This window comes from Pristis pectinata, chromosome 24, assembly GCF_009764475.1.
Source record: "Pristis pectinata isolate sPriPec2 chromosome 24, sPriPec2.1.pri, whole genome shotgun sequence".
Taxonomy (NCBI): Eukaryota; Metazoa; Chordata; class Chondrichthyes; order Rhinopristiformes; family Pristidae; genus Pristis; species Pristis pectinata.
Genome location: NC_067428.1, coordinates 34,154,546 through 34,172,777, shown reverse-complemented (window position 1 = coordinate 34,172,777; position 18,232 = coordinate 34,154,546). Strand labels below are relative to the sequence as shown.

General features: G+C 43.6%; 1 protein-coding gene across 12 annotated transcripts in view; it reads right to left on the bottom strand.

Moving 5' to 3' along the window:
- gatad2ab (GATA zinc finger domain containing 2Ab) overlaps nt 1–18,232 on the bottom strand; it is a 133,488-nt gene that overhangs the window by 82,958 nt on the left and 32,298 nt on the right. For 2 of the 12 annotated variants that reach the window (XM_052037736.1, XM_052037738.1), the window contains exon 1: nt 6,621–6,869. The exons of 6 other annotated variants lie outside the window; for them this stretch is intronic. The gene's annotated coding sequence lies outside the window, so the exon portion shown is untranslated. Of the gene's footprint in view, nt 1–6,616; nt 6,871–18,232 lie in introns of those variants that run through there. 4 more of the 12 variants (XM_052037730.1, XM_052037737.1, XM_052037742.1 and 1 more) reach the window with 4 other exon arrangements.

Here is an 18,232-nt window from a genome sequence, read left to right as displayed (position 1 = left end):
CTCACCATTGCATCCTCCTTTACTAACACCACAACCCATCTCCTTTCCCTTTCTGCCTGTCCTTTCTAAATACTGAAACTCCAATGTTCAGCTCCCATCCTCGTCACCCCACAGCTACAACTATATAACAGTAACAATGTCATAACAGCACATTGCTAATTTGTGCTTTTAATTCATCTACCTTATTATGGCATAATGCCTTCAGATGTCTTTTTATTTTAAAACATTATTAGCCATTTTAGCTTTTGCATTTCACCCTTTCTCTACCTTCCACTTCTCTTTCCTTCCTCCTTGTTGGTAAGTTGGATACAAAATTGGCTTGGTCAGAGAAGAAAGAAGGTAGTTTTAGCTATAAGGATAGGTTAGACGAACTCGGATTGTTTTCTCTGGAGCGTTGGAGGGCGACCTGATAGAAGTATATAAAATTATAATAGACATCGATAGGGTAGATAGAGTCTTTTTCCCCAGGGTCGACATATCAAATACGAGAGGGCATGCATTTAAGGTGAGAGGAGGAATGCTTAAAGATGTTCTGGGCAAATTTAAAAAAAAACTCAGTGGTAGGTGCCTGGAACGTGCTGCCAGGGGAGGTGGCAGAAGCAGATGCAAAAGCAATGTTTAAGAGATATTTAGACAGACATGTACAGACAGAGAATAGAGGGAACAAGCTGCTGGAGGAACTCAATGGATCAGGCAACCCATCATCCAGATTAAGGGGTTCAACCTGAAACGCTGACTGTCCATTTCCTTCCACAGAGTTCCTCCAGCAGCTAGTTTTTTGCTCCAGGTTTCAGCATCTGCAGTCTTTTGTCTCTTCAGAGAATAGAAGGATACAGGCAGATGGGATTAATCATCAGCACAGACACAGTGGGCCCAAGGGCCTGTTCCTGTGCGTACTGTTCTATGTTCTGCCCTTTATCACCTTGCTCAAACGCCCTTTCTCCACCGTCCTAGTTTAAAACACCCCAGATACCAGGAGCAAACCCTATTCCGCACTCCTTCCACCCTAATCCTCATTTTGCCTAAGTGAAACCCTACCAGTTTTTAGTGATGCCACTTTTCCCATTACCAGTCCCAATGTTTCCACCAGTGGCACAGAGTGACTTGCAGTGTACAACATCTAAAATACAAAATACACTGCAGTTACTTACTTACACTAACCTGATAGCAACTCTTGAGTACACAATGTCTGCCACCAAGAAGGGCAAGAACAGCCAGTGCCCAAGGACACCACCTCTGTGCTCCATGGGATACTGACTTTATAATATATTGCCTTTCCTTCCTCATTGCTGTCTTGATCCTGGAATTCACTCCCAACAGTAGCATGGGGCACCTTCAGAACAACTGTCAAGGTGCCAGCTCACTACCACCTTCTCCCACTGAAATTAAGGATGGCCAATAAATGCCAAACAGTGAATAATGACAGCAACTTTCTAAAAAAGCATGGCATTATTGCAATTTATTCCTGGTTAAAACAGATTCAATGGTAATATTCAGTAGGGAATGAGATAATTGAATAGTTCTAGCAAAGGTCTGGAAAAGACACAATAGACCAAATGGTCTCTTTCTGCGGTTGTGTAAGCTTCAATTACTGTGTCAGTATGAATGGACCTCCACTTCTACTCTTAGGTTTTTCTTTGTTCTAGCAACCTTACTGATGAATGCATGTTTGGATGTTTGCTGTGATACAACCGAAAGAGCCTCTTAGCCAACAAAAAGACCACTTGGGCAAGGTACTATGGACAAGCAGTTGGTAGACACTGGATGGTTGCCTTGTACTTGTCGGCAGTCCTGGAAGAAGGGAAGATCCTAAATTTGCTTTAAGAACAAAGTACTAAAATGGTGCACCATTACAGGGAAGGTCACACAGTTCATCAGTAGCTAGAACTGAACAAAACTCAAAAACCTTCACAATTTTTCCCCAACTCATTTTCAACTGCTGGATCAATTCTTGCTCAAATTGCATTTGTCTATCCGAGGTGGTGGTTTAGTTTTGTGATAGCATCTTTATGAGCAGTACCCTGTTCTTGCCCTGGTCACCCTATCACTGCTACCTCCACTTAGACCGCTCATGGATGTCTAAACCAATGTTAACCATATGGTACCAGCAGTAAAACATCCATCTTCAGTCCTTTTATTCGGAAAAGATGACAAGTGATTCAGGCAGAAATACTCTGGGAGGGAAGGAGGTGCAGAGGGAGTGCAATTCAGTCTACAGTTTTCCCAAATATTCAATGTACCACTTCAAAATGAAACAAAAGCTATATTACAGTATATGTTAACTTATCTGTGTGTGACTACATAAACTAAAGGATAAGAGCTTATGCTAATCAAAGAACCTTTCTCTTCTGTCATCAGGTCTTCAAATGATATTAAAATGTTTGGTATCATTTTGCAAATGAACTACACAAGAATAAAACAATTCACAGGCACAAGTGTAATGAACAGCTACAATTTTCAGACCACATCCAAAAGAAAGCAAAACAGCCACCAAAATCCTTTGGATGAAAAGCCTCATTAGTCTAGTCTGATTTAACTGTGGTTAAGAGGTTAACTGACAGGGCCACTGACAAAGTAAACAAAATGGCTGCACTTAACCTTTTAAGGGCCACAGTAGCCTTCCCGAGTGATATTTTGGAAATAAGTTTGCACATATTAGAAGTTCTGCGCCCCTCAGTTTATCAACACTTGGTACTCTAAGCCCTGAAAGTGATTATTTTTATTGCTTCCATTAAACTTTGATAACATACACTTTTCAAAAAATGAAGCACATTTAGAGATCACATGGTAGCAGATTTTGTTTCCTTTTCCCTTATCAGGGAAGAAAACCCCAAAATTTGAGCTATGATGGCTTGGAAGCGAGCAAGCAAAAACTAAAGCTTCCTTCAATAATTATAGCCGTGGACACTCTCGAATAATACATCCACCCGAGCATCGCACACACGTATGCACACACACAGATACATGAGCAACTGTTTATATCACCTTGGCTTTAAGTTAGATACCAATGGAATCCTGCAGTTGATGAAACAACTTTCAATGTTGATCAAAATTTGAATGCATCAGTCTAACACGAATAGAACATCAAGGAAGAATTTTATTTGGAAGGGAAGAAACTGGACTGTGCAATGATGGGGAAAGGAATTGGTAGACACAAAGTCTCACTTCCAGCAATCCAATCATCCCTCACCCTTAGCATGGAGTACAGCAGGTTAAGTTGCTGAACCACCAGTCAATGCTCTAGATTGTTGTTCCAGAAACACTAGTTCAAATCCCAGCTGAAAAATTTAGATTCAAGTAATGAAATAAACCTAGGACTTAAAAACAAGTTCACTCATTGTTACCATGAAACTACTGTTAAAAACCCTATTGGTTTACTAATGTCTGCTATCCTAACCAAATCTGGCCTACATGCGACTCCAGACCCAACAATGTGGTTCACGCTTCACTCCTTCTTCAGTTCTGGAGGAATTAGGGATGGACAATAAGAGCCAGCAATGCCAGCTGCATTCAAATCCTGTGAATGAAAGAAAAAAAAGTGCATACTAGGGGACGTGAAACAATCAGTGGTGAAATAGAGAGTGGGACACACTGTGACTGGGGAGTAAACTAAGGTCAGATGAATGCATCATGGGATTAAAGAAAAGGTCATCCTCCAATCACTCTTGAATGTAACACAATCCATACTGTATAAGAGTTAAACACAAAGTCGTTGCAATTCATAAAAGGTACAAATTATACAACAAAATGAGACCCATATTTCCTGAGTACTGCAGGCCAAGTGGAAATTGGTCCATCTCCCAGGTGAAATGAGGCATGCAACATTAAAAATCCATTGCAAACTTTTACTTAATGACACAAATACTAAATTAAAAAATACATTTATTCTTAATTCCCCCACCCACTCCAACTCAAGGCAGTCACTAGTTCCTGCCACAAGGATATGCAAGTGACCAATTAGTCTTCTCCCTCATGCAGCCCAAAACTTCATGGCAATGACAGCTCTTCCATTCTTTCCTCATATTCTTACAAACTTTAAATTCCTTTTAGGATATTACGATTGAGTCACTACCTATATTTATGGTAAATGGTCCAATGATTTATGTGGGGGGAGAAACAAAACTAACAATAATTTCATTCTTTTCTGATCTCCTATTATGATTTCATTAACTCTAGGAAGCAAGTCTCACTGGTTAGTTCTCAAATCTTAATAACTTTGTAAAAATCTACCTGGTCTTTAATCTTCAATCATTAACATTCCCTGTTCTATTGAAAAGGAGCCCTAACATTTTGAGCTTTTTTTGATAATATCAGGAATACCATTTCTGTATTGGAGACATCGAGTATCAATTCTATGTTTCTATCTTTCCTTTTCAACAATAGTATTCCTTGAGGTAACTACAATATCCCACACATGCATGTACTTTCTTCAATATTGCAGAACAAGGAACAGGAGGGGCTTTCCATCTCACAAAGACATTCTGCCAATCAACTGACGCTCAAACTCAAATAAAAATTTATAAACTTCACCAATAACAAGCTTGACTTCATTTTTTTTGTGAGGGAACAAGGGGTGGGTTGGGAGGTGTGTAGAGAGAGGAGAGGGGCAGTTTTCTGGATTTGTGATGGAGAGCTTCTTGGCATCATCCTGAAGAATTTTTCTCTAAACTTCTTTGATTGTGGTCTCCCCTCACCACAGGAAAAAAGCTTCTCATTTTCAACCCTTTCCACTGCTTTAATCATCTTAAACACCTCCATTAGATCACCCCTTAATTACCAATATTCAAGGGATTACAACATCTGAGCATGCAACTTCTTGTTATTTGTTTCATGATGATATGTCAATTTCAGTGAGCAAAGCACTTCACAATCTCTACCTTTGAGTCATGTGCCATAAACCTACAACTGCAGTTTTCCATGGACAAAGATTCTGATCTCAGCAGTGCAAGAACCATGGAAAACAGTCAACAACAAACATTGAGTGACTTCAGCCCACCTTGAAACTGTAACATTCCCACTGAGAGTCAGAGAGATAGAGCATGGAAACAGGCCCTTCCAGTACACCCAGTCCACGCTGACCACCGACCAACCATTTACGCTAATCGCACACTAATCCCCACTTTTTATTTCCCCCACATTAACTCCCCCCAGATTCCACCACTCACCTACCTATACTTGGGACAATTTACAGCAGTCACCTAACCTAGAAATCTGCACGCCTGGAATGTGAGAGGAAACTGGAGCACCTGAAGAAAAACGGTGATGGCAGGAAGAACATGCAAACACCCCACAGACAGCACCCGAGGTCAGGATTGAACCCAGGACTCCTGCAAACTCCCAGTTTGTCAGGCACCTTCTGTCCTATTTGTGGAATCAAACAAGCCTCATCAGCCAACTAAGAACACAAAAAATGAGAGTGGAAAATCATTTTCAATCATAAGGGGTTGCCCAAGAAGGCAGCGGTGACTTCAGCCCACAGTGTGCAAACGAGCACTTGGGGTGAGAAGTTCAGGACCAGATCACTGCCCATCTGCTAACGAGAGATCAATGCCAACCTTGGGAAGGAATTGAAGACAAAAATACTTTAAAAGTGCCAATTGTGAAAGCCCAAATCACTTTCTAAATTAACTGTGAGCTGCTTATCTTGGAGCTTTAACAAGGTTCCAGTTTGCCAGCCTTTTCATTTGCGCATGGTACTGACACACGTAGTACAAGACAATTGTTGTTCCATCTTACACACGTTCAACTTGAGTGAGAGAAAGGAAAAAGATCAAGATAAACTGCAACAAGACATAGCACCAAGCCAAACTTATGAGGAAGAGTCACAGTGTAGTGATCCGCAATGTATTAAATAAGCTTTCAGATTCCTCAGGTATTTCATCTGGGTTGAGGTTAGGGACTGTTGATATAGCGGGGTGAAGGGATAAGAAGTTGGTTAATAAAAGAAAAGGAGAAAGCATAAGTTAGCCAGGTCTCTTGACTGCGCTTGAGAATGTGTTTATGGGCATGGTAAGAGACTAGGTCAGGGTTTGACAGTGCTGCTGCCATTAGCACATAGTTAAACAGCCTAGAGCCACTCGTTACCCAAGGTCAGCTGGGCAGAGTGGTCATTTGGGCAAGTGGGGATGGATCAGTGTCACCCAGGAGAACAACAGAAGGAAAATTGGTAACTGTGACAGTGAGGGCATGGAGAAAAATGACAAAAAAAAGTGACTGTCATTGTTAAATCAATTATAAAGTGACATACAGTGGTACACAAAAAAACCCGGTGCCTTTGCCCATTACCCTGAGGCTCGCTTGGAAAAGCATCAGATCACCCAGAGCAAGTTGGAGGGAGCCAGAGGGACTCTTATTTTGACACAGCCGAGGTCTGGCTGCCAGTCGGGGTAAGTGCCACGACTGGGGCTCACCAAGGGTGGGGGCAAAGGAGGAACAAGTCCCCGAAAGTCCGCACTGCTCGCCCGCCACCCAGTTCAGGGGAGGCGGCAGCCTGTGCGCTGGGCCTTCCCGGAGAGCGGCTCCCCAGCGGCGGGAGGGGAGGGGAGGGGAGGGGGGACACGGGGGAGGGAGGTCCCTTTAAATCACACACAACTCGCTTAAATACAACACACCGCACCTACCGGCGGCCCAGCGTGTCGGCGCGGGCCCCCGTGGCCCGCAGTCCCTCCCGCACGGCCACAGACCCGGCGCCGTCCCGCCGCCAGCACCGGCCGGGAACCGCGGGCACCGAGCAAGAGGAAGGAGTCCCCGGCACTCGAGGTGGACCGCCGCGCCGCGCGCATGCGCCGACTCTCCTCCTCCCCCGCCCCCACCGCTCTCTTAAAGGGGCAGCGCGCCCCACCGAGTGCTCAGCAACAACCCGCAGTTCAAGGCAGAGAGCTGAAGACCTTCCTTCATCCGGCGTCTACAACAGCTCCAGCACTTTCCAAAATCGTCTCAGATGTAAAACGTACACCCAGTCTGTAGGAAACGCGACAGTCAACTTGTGGTTCCAACTTCAAGCTGCCACACGAATGCAAAGACACATTAAAAAGGGTGACCGAGATTTGACCAAAAATCCAGGTTCTGAGGAGGGTGTGAAACTAACTACAAGGCATATACAGTACCCAAACTGCCCATTCTGCCCAACCTGCTGCTCGACATTAACCTCCCTGTACCCCTCTTCATCTTGCCTCATCTCTTCCTTTCCCTTTAGAGCCATAGACTACTACAGCACAGAAAGAGGCCCTTCGGCCCATCTAGCCCATGCCGACCTGATCTTCTGTCCAGTCCCATCTACCTGCACCCAGACCATATCCCCTCCAACCCCTCCCATTCATGTAACTATCCAAACCTCTCTTAAATATTACAACTGACCTGCATCTACCAATTCCGCTGGCAGCTCGTTCCACACTCACCCCACCCTCTGAGTGGAAAAGTTTCCCCTCAGATTGCCCTTACGTATTTCACTTTATACCTTTCACCCTAATCCTATGCCCTCTAGTTCTAATCTCAACCAATTTTAGGGGGAAAAGCCTGCATCACGTTTTTTGTGTGATATTTATCACACAAATTAATTTTAAATGCTACCAAGCTATAAATATCCACACATTGGGTCAGGAAAAACATCCTAAAGCACTTCCGTGAACATGTTGGAAAACAAATGATAGTGATTAAAGAGAAGAGAACACACACATTAGTCAAAAGGAAACAATGGAGAGAGAGGGGGTCTGGGAAATAAATGCAAGAGTATTGAGTCTGCGGTTCATAGCTCCCTGAAAGTGGCAACACAAGTAGGTAGGGTGGTAAAGAAGGCATACAGCATGCTGACCTTCATTGGTTGGAATGTTGAGTATAAAGTCAGGAAGCCATGTTGCAGCTGTATAAAACTTTGGTTAGGCCACATTTGGAATATTGTGTGTAGTTCTGGTCACCTTATTACAGGAAGGATGTGGAGGCTTTGGAGAGGGTGCAGAAGAGGTTCACTAGGATGTTGCCTGGTTTGGAGAGTATTAGCTACAGTATAAAGAGAGGGTGGACGAACTTGGACTGTTTTCTCTGGAGCATCAGAGGCTGAGGGATGACCTGACAGAAGTATTAAAAAAATGATCAGAGGCATAGATAATGTAGACAGTCAGAGTCTTTTCCCCAGGGTGGAAATGGCAAATACTAGAGGACACAGCTTGAAGGTAAGAGGGGGAAAAGTTTAAAGAAGATTTACAATGCAAGTTTTTTTTAAACACAGAGTGGTAAGTGCCTGGAAAGCACTGCCAGGGGAGGTGGTGGAAGCAGATACAATAGCATTGTTTGAGGCATTTGGATAGACGCATGAACAGGCAGGGAATGGAGGGATATAGATCACGTGCAGAGATGTGCAGTTTAAATTGGTATCATGGTCAGCACAGACATCGTGGGCTAAAGGACCTGTTCCTGTGCTGTATTGTTCTATGTTCTGAACCTTCAGTCAAAGCTGTGAATTGCCGAATGCAGGTGACATCCATGGTTTACATGATCCCTTGGGCAAGGTAGCAAAGACTCTCTGCACATATACCTTTGGGTGTACAGAAAAGGAGATGGAGAGTGGGGGGTGTGAGGTTGGGAGGTAGGAAGCAGCGGGGCTGTTTTTCCCTGTAAATCAAAAGCGTGTTCATTATCCCTTAGGGAACTTCATCAAGCTGAGGATCTTTTGTTCTGCCGATATTTTTTCCCCTCAGTGAAAGGACCCTTGGGAGAAGGAAACCAAAAGAAAAACACATGACCAGGCCCACCCCAAAGGTAAGTGCTGGCTTGAGCACTGAGCTGAAGTGACAGCTGTGACTACAGCAATCTCACCCTGTCAGATAAAGTGCAAGGATGTGTCACAGCAGCAGGGCAGAGGGAAAGAGGACAGCTTGAGTAAGGGGAAGGAAAAGAACCACTTTCAATCAAATGCTTAGCTCTATGAGCAATGTATTTTTTAGTCTGTCAGTGAAGTTGGTAAATTTAACTCCAAAAAAAAGTCCCCCTGGAATAAACTTTGCTGAGCTTGCAGATCTCAATCAGGGACAACGTGTCTGCAAGGGAAGAAACATCAAAGATTCTCACTCCTGATTAATGCTGAATGATCTCTCTAAGAACACAGTCCGGTTTGAATGTCAGATGAACATGTTTTAAATTGGCAAGATACTCTCCCCCACATCCCACTGCAAAATTAAACCAGACTCACAAGAATGACAGAGATTATGAAACTGAGCTGGCACTGCTGGAATAATGTCCCAACACCAGCCACTGATTTTAGGAAAGTGGCTTAAAATAAACCTGTCTTCTTTAGTTGGTCAGAAAGTTGACAAAGCCAGTGAGCGGTAGTGAAGATGATAGCAAGTCACTCCAGCAGTCTGCTGGGGGGAAATGCTTCATCACCACAGTCCATTCGTTGAAGATTTATGGCCAGTAAACTCCTCAGTCTTCTTCAGGGCAGACTCATGATTCCTCCTCGCTCTCTATGTTACTTCCCCACCTACATCCATGGCTTTTCTCTCCTGTATTATCCAGCTATTTGGTGCAATAAGATGACTGAAATCTCTATACACGAAGCTGCAATTGACCCAGATGCTGCAATTTAAACTAATTATCCCAACACCATAGTGGCTGAGAACAGGAACGCTCCAACCATCCAGTAGATTTTGATTTCCCAACCTGTAGTACACCAGGGGAGTTGACATGGTCCATGACATAAGAACATAAACAATAGCAGGAATAGGTCAAATGGCACCTCAAGCCTGCTCTACCATTCGGTAAGATCATAGCTGATCTGATCCTGACCTCGGATCCACTTTCCCGTTCTCCATAATTCAACCTCCAAAAGCTGCACTTTTGGACTCATTCAGCCTTGAGTGAATTCACTGACTCAGCCTTCACAACTCGAGGTCGAGAATTCCAAAGATTCACACACTCAGGAGAAATTATCCATCTCCATCTTAAAGGGGCATCATTTTTTTCTGAAACCATGTCCTCAAGTTCCAGATTCGCACACAATGGGAACATTTTCAGCATGTAGCCTATTAAGCAACCCCCATCAGAACCTTGTCACCTATCATTTGTCTGAATGCAAGTGTAAATGCTGCCTGCTCAATCTTTCCCAACTCTTCCCAACAGGAATAAACAAAATGAACCATCTCTGAACTGTCTCCAGGCCAGTTTAAAATAATATGTCAAAACCTGTGTGCAGTACCGTAGGTGTGTCTCAGTACCTCCCTATTTATCCTCAATCCCCTTTGCATCATTGGCCATCATTTCACTTGCCTTCCAAATGACTTGAGGGACCCTCACAAAAGAGTACACGATTCAGGCCCATTCAATAAGAGCATGGCTGATCCTCTACTTCAGAACCACCTTCGCGCACTAATCCCTTGATTCTCTTAAAAATCTACTGATCTGTCTTGAAATACTTAGCAACTGAGCCTCTGCAACCCACTTAGGTAGAGACTTCTAAAGAATCACTACCCACTGGATAAGGACATTTCTCATTTGAGCCCTGAATGGGTAGTCCCTTATTTTGAGAAGTTGTTCTGTTTCTGGACACCTCAGCCAGGGGAAACATCATTGACCCTTCAAGCCGCACAAAAATTTTGTACATTTAAATTAAATGAAAAGTCTTGGTGTTTAGAAGGATCTGGGTGTCATTGCACAAAATCTCCATAAATTAATGTGGACCCCTCCTAAACTCTTGCAGGTATTGACCTATTCTGCTTAATCTCTTCTCGTAAAACAAACCCGCCATTCCAGGGTTTGTTGCGGTCCACTTGGCAAGCACTTCTCTCAGGAAGAGAGACCAGCCAGAACTGCACACAATATTCCATGTAAAATTTCACCAAGGTCCTATATAATTGCAGTAAGATGTCACTACTCTTGCATTCAAGTCCTCTTGCAATTTGGGCTTACAAGAGAAGCCAGATAACACTCTATTTTTTTTTGAGGAGAAATCCAGCTGTGCATTCACTCTGGTCACCAAATCACTACATATGCAGTCACACCACAGAAGCAGAGGAATGTTTAGAAAGTTAGAATATCAGCTTTGAAAGGCAGAGTGATTAAAGATAAATTTGAAATTATTGTCATAGTGGTATTCAGACCCTTCAGCCCACCATGTCTATGCTAACCATCAAGCACCTATCTATACAAATCCCACGTACCAGCAGTTAGTCTGTAGCCTACTACGCCTTGGCAATTCAAGTGCTCATCCAGATGCTTCTTAAATGTTGTGAAGAGGACCTGTATCTACTATCTTCCTTGGTTTCTTCTCTATATACCACTTACATTATAAAACAGCCCAAGTGACTTCACTGGAATACAACTAGATAAAATTTGACACCCAATCTCACACACCCAGATATTGGGATTAGTGAACAACAGCTTGGTCAAAGGAGCAGCAGCATTTAAGGAGCAAGTTGGAGATTAAGAAAGGAAACTACACGGCTGAAGGTGGTTGCTGGAAACTGTGGATACACAAGAAGTAAGGATTCAGAGCACAGAGATTCCAGATGTGGTTTTGGACTGAAAGAGGCTTTTAAAGTTGTACAGGGGAGGAGGCATTGGAAATGAGGATGGGAATCTAAAAATCAAGGCATAGGTGGACATGAGCCAACATTGGCCAGCATGCAGAGGAGGTGGGTGAAAAGGACAATGTGGATTATAGCATTCAGGCAGAGCTTGGAGGAGTTCTAGTTTACAGATGTCAGAAGATGGAAAGCTGACTAGGAGTGTGTTGATATAATCAAGCGAGAGATAACAGAGACATTGCTGAGGGTTTCAGCAGCAGATAGGGCAGGGACAGAGGCAGAGGTGGAAGTGGGGAAAGCAGAATTTAGCCAAAGGAACAAAGGACTGCAGATGCTGGAATCGAGATGAAAAACACGATGATGCTGGAGGAACTCAGCAGGTCAGGCAGCATCCGTGGAGAAAAGCAGGCAGTCAACGTTTCAGGTCAGGACCCTTCTTCAGGACTGAAGGTAGGAAAAGGGGAAGCCTGATATATAGGAGTGAAAAGCAGAGCACTGATAGGTGGACAAGATAGGGGAGGCGGGGTGGGCACAAGGTGGTGATAGGTAGATGCAGGTAAGAGATAGTGATAGGCAGGTGCAGGGGAGGTGGGGAGAGCAGATCCACCAGGGGATGGGTCAAAGGCAAGGAGAGAGAGGAAAAAAAAGGTAAAAGGAAGAGACAGGCTAGGATAGAAGAGCAATACGGTGGGGGAGTGTGGGGAAAGGGGGTGGGGGAGTGTGGGGAAAGGGGGGGGGGGGTTATCTAAAGTGGGAGAATTCAATGTTCATACTGTCAGGCTGCAAGGTTCCAAGACAGAAAATGAGGTGCTGTTCCTCCAGTTTGTGCTTGGAATTCTCCTGGCAGTGGAGGAGGCCGAGGAGTGACATATCTGTGATGGAGTGTGGGGGGGGGGGGGGGGGGTGGTTTGAAGTGACTGGCAACGGGGAGACGCAGATCGCTGTTACAGACAGAGCGCAGGTGTTCTGTGAAATGGTCACGTAGTCTGTGTTTGGTCTCACTAATGTAGAGGAGGCCATACTTGGAGCACTGAATGCAGTAGACGATATTAAGGGAGGTGCAGGTGTCTCACCTGAAAGGACTGTTTGGGTCCCTGGATGGAAGTGATGGAGGTGATGTAAGGGCAGGTGTTGCATCTACGGCGGGGGCAGTGGAAAGTCGCCGGGGTGGAAGGGGGATGGGTTGGGGGGGGGGGGGGGAGGAGCGAACTAGGGAGTCGCGGAGAGAGCGGTCCCTGTGAAAGGCAGAAAGGGGTGGGGAGGGGAACATATGCTTGGCGGTGGGGTTCCATTGTAGATGGCGGAAGTGGCGGAGAATGATGTGTTGTATACGTAGGCTGGTGGGATGAAATGTGAAGATGGGGGGACCCTATTCCCTGTTGGGTCTGGGAGGGGTGGGGGTGAGAGCGGAGGTGCAGGAAATGGCAGAGATATGGGTGCGAGCTCTCTTGACCACAGGTTTTAAACCATTCTTCCACACAGGAAAAAAATTGGGGATTTAAAAATTTACTTTTAAATACTGTATAAATTTGCTTTCACAACCTAGCTAAGATGAAACAAAAATGGTAATGAGCCAACCTTTCATATTTGTGCAGAGACTGTAAATAAAATCAAGTTGTTAAGCCTGTCTTGGAAATGGATGAAAGGCCTTTTGGACCAGGTGCTTCACCACAGCAAACTGGGAGACCAGTCTTGGCTATACACAGACACTGAAATGGAAACTGAGGCACAAGTAGCCAATCACCTTCTAAATGGAAAGCTGTGATGTCATATTTTGGAAGTTCTAACGAGAATGAAGGACAATAATTAGATAACAAAAACAAAAAAAAAGCACTGGAAACATTCAGCAGGTCAGACAGCATTGGTGTAGAAAGAAAAAGTTAATGTTTCTTGTTGATATCTTTTCACTAAACTGGAGAAAGTCAGATATAAGCAGCCTTTATGATGCGGTGAAAAGTGGGTGGTTTGGAGAGGTGAAGATAATTTGTGTGACAGAATGGAGTGTTGTTGTGGAGGTATATATGCTGATTATATGAATGACTGTAAATTAACCTGCAGGTACAGCAAGCACTGAGGAAGCCAAAGGGCACATTGGTCTACTACGAGAGGGTCAGAGTACAACAGTAAGGAAGTCCAAATGTGACAAGATTTTTTTTTACACACAGCCAGTTGTTGAGGTTTGGAAAAGTACTACCAAGGGTGGTATTGGAAGCAGATTCATTTGCAGCATTAGGGAGCTCGATAGGTACTTATGAGACTACATCCAGAATAATGTCTGCAGTTTTATTTCTTTTCTCAAGAAAGGACATACTTGCTTTAGAGGTGGGATAATATAAAAAATGAAGAGTTGTCCACTGAGGAGGCATTGAGCATCATTTGCCTTTATTAACTGGAGTTTTAGAAGTCTGAGAGGCGACCTCATTCAGAAAAACTTCTAAAAGACTAGATACACAAGTTGTTTCCTCAGGATGGAGATTCGACCTTAGGGCATGGTCGCAGGTTAAGGGCTCAGCCATTTGACTCTCGGGTGGAGAATTTCAAAGGTTTAAAACTCTGTGAAAAAGGGAGTTTTAAACCTTTGAAATTCTCCACCCAAGAAATATCAACCAGTGGACACCATCCATAGTAATCCCTTCTCCCAGGACTTGGCCATAGTCTTTATGCCTACCTGATTCTACTGCTCAAATCTTTGAGCACTGGATCTTTGGATATTCAGGAAATCAGATAAAGGATCAGCTATGATCTTATCAAATGGCAAAATAAGCTCAAGGGATGAATGGCCCAATACTCCTTTTGTTTCTTGTGTTTTATTCTTATGAAATCCACCTGGGAAAACACTTCCAAAGATACTCTGTGGAACAATATTCAGAAACCCCTGAGTATAAGAACTGGAACATAAGCCGGAGATTGTGGGGTGGGGTTGCTTTGTTTTTACAGTAGTTTTACGTCCATAATCGACTGTAACCTTTTTCATGAATTCCATTTACCACCCACCCCCCCCCCAACCCCCAGCTGACTGATATTTTTGTTTAATGGTTTACAACCATCCTCAAGTGCAAGCACAGCTAACCAAAACACAGTGAGACCAAAATAATGACACATGCTCATCACATTTAGTACACCCAAGTCAGAGGCATTTTATAGTTGGCACAAACAGTGCAAGCAACATGGGTAGGAAATTAACAGCACCATATGACTCGTCATTGCACTGCGCACAGCATTCTACATCCTTTTAAAGGTGGAGGGATATCCATCACCACCCAAAGACTTTGCACTTGACTGGGCTGTGCTGAGTGTCTGACTAACCCCTAAATCTGGTGCGGGTGATAGAGTCATACAGCATGGAAACGGGCCTTTTGGCTCACCGACTCTGCACAACTATCAACCACCCATTTACGTTAATCCCGTTTAATTTTCCCCACCTCCCCATCAACTCCCCCCAGATTCTACCAGTCACCTCCACACAAGGAGCAAATCAAAGCGTCCAGTTAACCTATCAACCCACACATATTTGGGATGTGGGAGGAAACCCATGCAGCACAGGAAGAACATGCAAACTCCAGAGACAACACCAGAGATCAGGATTGAACTGGACTTCTTGGAGCTGAGAGACACTTTTAGTCTAGTTCTTCTAGTTACCCCACTCTACCACTTTCAAGCTGAGCCAGTGTGCTGTCCCCAGAAATAAGTTGTAACTCAGCCTCGAAGAATGGCAGTTTCCACTGTTGCTCCAAACCTACAACTGTAATGCCCGAGACATACCTCCACCAGCTTTAATCTCACTTCTTAGGGAAGGGCAGGTGAAAGTCCAATCAAGTAACCACCATATGAAAGCATCAAATGACTGATGATAGTTATGTATTACAATACAAACACACAATTTCCAGTACCAACAGAAATCTAATAAACCCTACACATTGTATGCACCTCAGAGTTCACGTGACAGAAAGGAAAAAGACAAGTCATAAAAGAAACAGTAATTCATACACATCTTCTAAACATGGCCAAAGATCTGTTCATAATGAACTACTCCAGAAAACTCAGAATCATCAAAATCTCTGCCAGAGTCAAAGGATTGCTGCTGCAGTATATGCTGACTCTGGCATTGGCCTACGTCTGTGTGGTCTGCTATTCTACCTTCTTCACAGCTGCATGCTGGCCTGTGTTCCAAACAGTCCCATCCCATGTACCACTGTCCTTACTGGGACAGTGTTGTTTGACAGAATCACATGTTTGCGCAGAGAACCTTCATAGAATCCCTTTTTTGGAATCTTATATCTGACTGACATAATTAGACCCCAACAAGCTATAGGCTTTGTTTGACTGCATTATCTGATACTTGGAAATAAAATAGACCTAACATTTCTGAATGAGGAAAATAAAATACATAAAGTTACGTTCAGAGGTTTCAAATAAAAGCAGCATTTGCATTAACCCTCTGCCAAAGTAATGCAAACACAAACCCGCAGCTCTGCTCTCTCTCCATAACTTTGGTGCTTCACTATTCCCTGAGATGATAATTGATTATCTCTGATACAATTTGCCGTCAAACAGTATGTAAAACACAGTAAAATATCCCAAAGTACTTTGCAAAAAGATGAATAAAACAGGACACTAAACCACGTGACAGCTTTCTTAAAAGGAGAACAGGGAGGTGGAAATGATAAGGAATTCCGGAGTTCAAGACACAATCAGCTGAAGGCATGCTTGCAATGGTGGAGCAATGGAAATCAACGATTTACAAGCTTAAACTCCAGGAGCATAAAAATCTTGAAGAATTGTGTGGGTGGAGGAGGCAACATACAGGGAGATCATGGAGGATTTTGAAAACAGGGATGAGAATATTCAAACCAAGCTAATGTAATGGGCCAGTGTAGCAGCATGGCTGGATACATGGGATTTGGAGTTAGATGTACTTTTTTTGCACTAATTTATTTCCGTAATTTATAGTAATTTTCTACTGCTGCTGCAAAACGACAAATTTCATGTCATATAAGTCACTGATAATAGATCTGATTCTGACATAAACTCAAGTTTACTGAGGTGCTTAAGATAAAGACCCACTCAAGAAAATAATCTGGAGTAAGTTCATTGTGAGGTAGCAAAGTCATAGATCCACACTTCAGCACGTGCAGAGGTGGGCAATGGGTGCTGTAACTGAGAATGAAGTGGGCAGTCTTAGTGATAGAGAGGATTCAGGGTCGGAAATTGTGAGGAGAACATAAGAGGGCTACAATGGGATATAGATCAGTTAAAGCAGTGGGCAAAGATAGTACAAATAACATGGGAAAATGTCAATTGTCCATTTTGGGAGAAAAATATTAAAAAAACATCTCATCTAAGTTGTGAAAGATTCCAGAGCTCTGATTTTTAAAAATATCTTGGTGTCTTTATGCATGATTCACAGAAGGCTAGTATGCAGGTACACCAAGTAATCGTGAGGAAAGTCAAATACAAAGGTTGGGAGGTCATGCTTTAGTTATATGGTGAGACCACATCTGAAATATTTGATCTCCTATTTAAGGAAGGCTGTAAATACATTGGAAGTAGTACAGAGAAGTTTACTAGACTGATAACCAAAATGGGTGAGGTGTCTGATGAGGAAACATTGGACAAGCTAGACTTGCATCTGCTGGAGTTTAGAAGAGTGAGAAGGGACTTAATTGAAACATATAGGATCCTGAAAGGTCTTTATAACATGGATGTGGACAGGATATTTCTGCATGTAAGTGTCCAGAACAAAGGGTCACTGTTTCAAAATGAGATGGTTTTTCTCCCTCACACACACACACACACACACAGTGCGGCAGATCTTTGAAACTCTCTTCCTCAGAGGTTAGTGGAAGTAAAGTCTTCGCATATTTTTAATGCAAAGGTAGATAGATTCTTGATAAAAGACTGAAACTTTACCAGGGCAGGCAAAATGCAGAGTTAAGGTTGAAATCTAGAGGAAGAGCAGTTCATATTCTGCCTGAGTAGTTTACAGCCCAATGGCATGAACACTGAATTCTTCAACTTCCAGTAAATAGCTCCCCCTTGGTCCCTTATCTCTCTCCTCCTGAGCTACCCAGTTCTTCCTACACTCACCCAGCCCCCATCACCCTGTTTCTTTCCCCTCCTCCATCATCTCCATTTACCCATCACCCACATACTCCTCCCAATGGTTCCCCTCCACCACTGTTCCAATCTGTCTTCCCTATCACCATCCCTTTATTCCATGTTCCACCTTCCTCTCCTATCAGATTTCACCTTCAGCCACTTGTCGCTTCCTCCTACCACCTCCCAGCTTCTGGCACTATTTCTACTCACCCCTCTCCCATCTGCCTATCACCACTCCTCACCTGAAACCACCTATTACCTTCTAGCTCTTGCTCCATCCCTTCCCTCCACCTTTTTTATACTGGCTATCTCCCCTCTATCTTTCAGTTCAGATGGTCTAGACCTACAACGTCGACTGTCCATTTCCCTCCATAGATGCTGCCTGACCTGCTGAGTTCCTTTAACTTTTTGTGTGTTGCTCCAGATTCCAGCATCTGCAGACTCTTGTCTCTCTCAGGTTGAAATCAGATCAGTCATGATCTCATTAAATAGCAATGCTCCTAAATTCATATGTTCATAACTATGTCCTGAAATGCATCCATGTGAGGTACCTCAACTACCTCATTTAGTTGTGAGTCCCCTAGTCCCAGCCCTCTCATTTGTTTTCGTATTCCTGC